This window comes from Lactuca saligna, chromosome 3, assembly GCF_052625555.1.
Source record: "Lactuca saligna cultivar CGN05327 chromosome 3, ASM5262555v1, whole genome shotgun sequence".
NCBI lineage: Eukaryota > Viridiplantae > Streptophyta > Magnoliopsida > Asterales > Asteraceae > Lactuca > Lactuca saligna.
In genome coordinates, this window is record NC_136419.1 from 181,722,874 (window position 1) to 181,728,409 (window position 5,536).

The 5,536-nt window shown below is 37.6% G+C and overlaps 1 pseudogene across 1 annotated transcript; it reads left to right on the plus strand.

Annotated features, from left to right (window-relative positions):
- The first annotated feature begins 719 nt into the window (after positions 1-719).
- Positions 720-5,536, plus strand: LOC145037575 (putative disease resistance RPP13-like protein 1; annotated as a pseudogene). Its single transcript, XR_013678912.1, has 2 exons — positions 720-4,585; positions 5,316-5,536. The product of XR_013678912.1 is annotated as a putative disease resistance RPP13-like protein 1 (transcript).

A 5,536-nucleotide genomic window follows, 5' to 3' on the forward strand; every position in this document is an offset into this window, starting at 1 on the left:
CCTATCAACCCCCTCAATAGAAAGATCTAGATTGATCTTTGTTTGTTGTCTAGGGATTTCATTTTTTTTTTTTTTGGTATTTCATATTAAAATCGGAGAGAGAGAAAAGAGAGGCAGGTGGGTTATGGTTCATCGATGGTGGTAGGCGGTGGTCCGATGACTCTCTTTCTCCGACGAGATAGTGTCTTCTCCGGTGGTAGCTTAGGGAAAAGAGGATTTAAAGGGGAGGGGGTTAAGATATGGTGGGTAGGGTGGGTTTTTTATTTTATTTTGTATTTTATAAATAATTATAAGAAGGAAAAATAATTCAAAATAATAATAAAAAGGGCATAACAGTCATTTCATATCTCACAAATGATGAAACATGCAAATTTAAACTAATGATGGATGGCATCTGCAACTTTCAACCAATCAAGAGACGGTTTCGAGTTAATTTTTGAAAATAGAGACTAAACGTGCTTTTAAGCACTTGATCGAGAGACGACCGGTGTAATTCACCCAACATCTTAATATTTGTGATTGTGTGTATTTCTAACAGTATTTTTTTTTTTTTTTTCTGCTGCTGAAAGATTTGAATTCAAAAACACGTTATCTTTAGAATTCATGTGAATCATATATGAAAAGTTGCCATTGCAACTTGCAACGTGGTTCAATTTTGTCCACATCTTTACTATGATAATAATTGAAATCGTTCTCCTCGAGTACCTGTGCATCCCTTTCATCAACATAAAACAATTATTGATCATATCACTCTGTAGATCCACTCCACCACCGGACCTTTACTATATTCTCCGCCCTTACAACAATGGCTGAAATAGTACTTTCTGCCTTCTTCTCGGTGTTATTTGAAAAGCTAGCCTCTGATTCGTTGAAGAAGCTAACTCGCCTTAAAGGAATTGATTCCGAGATCAAGAAACTGAAGCGATCACTAAACCAGATCAAATTTCTGCTTAATGATGCTTCTCGTAAGGAAATAACTGATGAAAGTGTTAAAGAGTGGCTTAATGGTCTCCAACATCTGGCTTACGACATTGACGACCTACTTGACTATTTGGAAACCGAAGCTATGCATCGTGAGTTGACCAAGGAACGGGGAGCCTCCATAAACGTGGTAAGAAATCTCATCCCGACTTGTTGCACAAATTTCTCAGTAAGTACAAGTATGCATAGCAAGTTGGATGATATTACCACCAAGTTACAAGAACTGTTCGAGGAAAAAGAAAATCTTGGTTTAAGTGTGAGAAGTGAAAGCCCAAAACAGATGAACAGACGATTACAGACCTCTTTGGTTGATGCATCTAGTATTGTTGGGCGTGAAGATGAAAAGGATGCGTTGCTCCACAAGCTACTCCGGGATGAAGCATGTGATAAAAACTTTAGCATCGTGCCCATAGTTGGTATGGGTGGGGTAGGTAAGACCACTCTAGCTAGACTTTTGTATGACGAAATGCAAGGGAATGCTCACTTCGAACTCAAGGCGTGGGTTTGTGTTTCCGATGAATTTGATATCTTCAATATAAGTAAAGTTATCTTTCAATCCATAGGCGGGGAAAACAAAGAATTTAAGGACTTAAATCTTCTTCAAGTAGCTTTAAAAGAGAAGATCTCAAAGAAAAGATTTCTTCTTGTTCTTGATGACGTGTGGAGTGAAAGCTATACCGATTGGGAAATTCTAGAACGCCCATTTCTTGCAGGGGCACCTGGAAGTAAGATTATCATCACCACTCGGAAAATGTCGTTGCTAACCCAGTTGGGTTACAATCAACCTTACAGTCTCTCGGTTTTATCACGTGACAATGCTGTATCTTTATTTTGTCAACATGCATTTGGTGAAAATAACTTTGATTCACATCCAACACTTAAACCACATGGGGAAGGTATTGTCGAAAAATGTGATGGTTTGCCATTGGCTTTGATAGCACTTGGGAGGTTATTGAGGACAAAAACAGATGAGGATGAATGGAAGGAACTTTTGAATAGTGAGATATGGAGCTTAGGAAAGAAAGATGAAATTACTCCAGCTCTTAGACTAAGCTATCATGATCTTTCTTCCAATTTGAAGCTGTTGTTTGCATATTGTTCCTTGTTCCCTAAGGACTACATGTTTGACATGGAGGAATTGATTCTATTATGGATGGCAGAAGGGTTTTTGCGTCAATCAACGAAAGGGAAATCAATGGAACGCATGGGTGTTGAATGTTTTGAAGACTTGTTATCAAGGTCATTTTTCCAACATGCACCCAATGACAAATCGTTATTTGTGATGCATGACCTGATGAATGACTTAGCCATGTTTGTTGCTGGAGAATTTTTTTCAAGGTTAGACATTGAGAAGAAGAAGGAAATTGGGAAGGATGATCCGGGTAAGTATCGCCATATGTCATTTGTTTGTGAGAAGTATATGGTTTACACAAAGTTCGAGGCATTCAAAGGAGCTAATAGTTTGAGAACATTCTTAGCATTATCTTCTGAGCGAAACAGTTGGCAACAATTCCACTTATCGAATAAAATTCTGACAGACTTAGTTCGTGATTTACCATTATTAAGGGTCTTAAGTTTCAGTGAACTTAGCATAAGCGAGGTACCAGAATTCATTGGCAGTATGAAGCACTTGCGGTATCTTAATTTTTCTAGAACTAAAATTACACATTTGCCTGATAATGTCTGTGACCTTTATAATTTACAGACATTGATTGTTTCTGGCTGTTATGGTTTGAAAAAGTTGCCTGAGAACTTCTCAAAGCTTAAAAAATTGCGGCATTTTGACATGAGGGATACTCCACTTTTGAAGAAGATGCCATTAGGGATTGGTGAGTTGAAAAGCCTACGGACTCTCTCTAAGATCATTATTGAAGGAGACAACGGTTTTTCAATAACCAAGCTTAAAGATCTAAAGGATCTCCAAGGTAAAATTTCCTTTAAGGGGCTTGACAAAGTGCAAAATCCGATGCACGCACAGGAAGTGAACTTATCCCACCGGAGGCTAAGTGAGTTAGAGGTGGAATGGAGTGATGTATTTGATAATTATCGAAAGGAAGTAGTTGAACAGGAGGTCCTGAATGCGATGAAGCCTCATAACGAAAATCTAAAACATCTCAGCATTGTGTCATATGGAGGTACAAAGTTTCCGAGTTGGGTTGGGGATCCCTCATTTCATCGGTTGGCTGAAGTGACATTAAATGGTTGTAAGAAGTGTACATCTCTACCGCTACTCGGCCAGCTACCATCACTTAAGCAGTTGGTTATTGAAGGCATGGATGAGGTGAAAGTTGTGGGTTTGGAGTTTCTTGGGACAACTGACCATGCATTCCCTTCACTTGAGTTTCTAAGTTTTAGAGATATGCAGGGGTGGGAGGTATGGTCAACCTATAATAGTGGGGCTGTTGATACAGCATTTCCATGCCTTCAAGAGCTTTGGTTAAATGGTTGTCCTAATTTGGTTGGAATCTCAATTGAAGCATTACCATCGCTGAGGGGTCTAAGTATATGTGATTGTGGTCATGAGGTGTTGACAAGTCTGGTTCGTGTCGCTTCATCAGCCACCAAGTTGGATATAAATGGTATTTCAGGACTTAATGATCAGGTGTGGGGAGGTGTTATAGAGTATCTTGCGGCAGTTGAAGAAGTAAGGATCACAGGGTGTAATGAAATAAGATACTTGTGGGAATCAGAAGCAGAGGCAAGTAAGGTTCTTGTGAATTTAAGGACGTTGTTTGTAAATAATTGTTCAAATTTGGTGAGTTTAGGAGAGAAAGAGGAGGATAATTGTGCGAGCAACCTAACATCTCTTACGACCTTGACCCTATGGAGTTGTAAAAGCTTGGAGCATTGCAGCTGTCCAAATAACCTTAAGTCACTTACCATCCAATCTTGTAATAAATTAACGGAAAAGGAGTTGGTAGGAGGACAAGAGAAGACTAAGGCAGTGATCAGTTCGAACATATTGATGCTTGAATCTGTAGTTATAATTGATTGGCCAAATCTGAAATCGGTAACTGATTTGAGTTCCTTCAATCACCTCAGCCGTCTCATTATAGACAATTGTCCAAATATGGAGTCATTTCCTGACCACGAGTTGCCAAAACTCAGTGTGTTAACACATCTAACGATAGTAGATTGTCAAAGCTTGGATGCTTCCTTTTCTGGTAGGCTTTGGCCTCCAAAATTGTGTCACCTTGCAATAGGGGGGTTGAAGAAGCCCATTTCAAAGTGGGGTCCACAGATTTTTCCAACTTCACTTGTGAGCATAAGTTTAAGAGGTGGAAAGTCGGAAGATGTGAGTAATTTCAGTCATTTGACCCATCTTCTTCCTTCATCTCTTACTACTCTTGATATATATAGATTTGAGAAACTGGAATCAATTTCAATGGAACTCCAACACCTCACCTCCCTCCAGCATCTCCATTTCTAATTGCCCAAAGACCATAAATCTACCAGAAATGTTGTTGCCTTCACTTTTGAGTTTGATGATATTTAAATGCCCAAATCTTGAAGAAAGGTGTAGTAAAAGAGGCTCCTACTGGCCCCTCATCTCACATATCCCCCTCATTCATATATCCTGAGGAGTTACAAACTTAATCTGAAGGTATGCTCCTCCCTCTGCAGTTGAAAAATTATAAATATAATAACTGATTTTGCTTTCTTTCAATCAACAAAATTGAAATACTATATCAACATAAACATATATACACCGCACTTCCAAACATGATGATACAAGAAAATGTAAGCCCGTCCCTCTGCCTTTGACTTCTTTTGGTTTATCTACACATAAATTTAATAATACAGTTTGCATTCACTATAAAAGCAGCCCCTATAGATTTTCTTAGCATAAAGTATGTTTATCACATAAAATAAATTTGTATGTCAATATCAGGAAGTTTTTTTGTTGAAAAATATTATTTAGTTGTGAACATGGAAAGGCTATGATGGATTGCAAAATATTAGAACAAAATGGTGGGACTGGTTTCATCTTGTATGCTTATTAATGTTATCAATTATTATTCACAAGTCTTACCTAGCCCCTTTATCGGAATATCATTTAGTTTTTCTGAGATTAAATAACTTCATCTTTGTCGGTTGGAAAATGAAATGATGTGCATCGTATATGCGGTGTAGACCTAGCATAGTTCAAGTAAATGAATATGCAAGAATTTACATGTCACATCATCCCATTTGCATAAATTTTAGTGTTAGAGAAGCTTTAATTATCGTGAATCAATGTGTTCTAAAGATTTCACGGATAAATACGTGAGACTTGTTTTAGATTATCATGTTAATTTCCTTGTTCTTATTTTTGTATAACCTTTCAAGTGCAGGTAAAGTGTGAGCAGAAACCGATACATTCCTGATTTCTGCATATGCTTCTCTACAACTTTCAAGGGGTAATACAAATGTTTTGTTCATTGCCAACAAGTTGTATACGAAACATTAGAAGCTCATCTATATATGTATCAATAATGGGAAAATAAATAAGTACAAGGGGTTTATTACTTGTATTTTATTTAACAAAATAGAAAGGAGAAATCATTTTTAATTA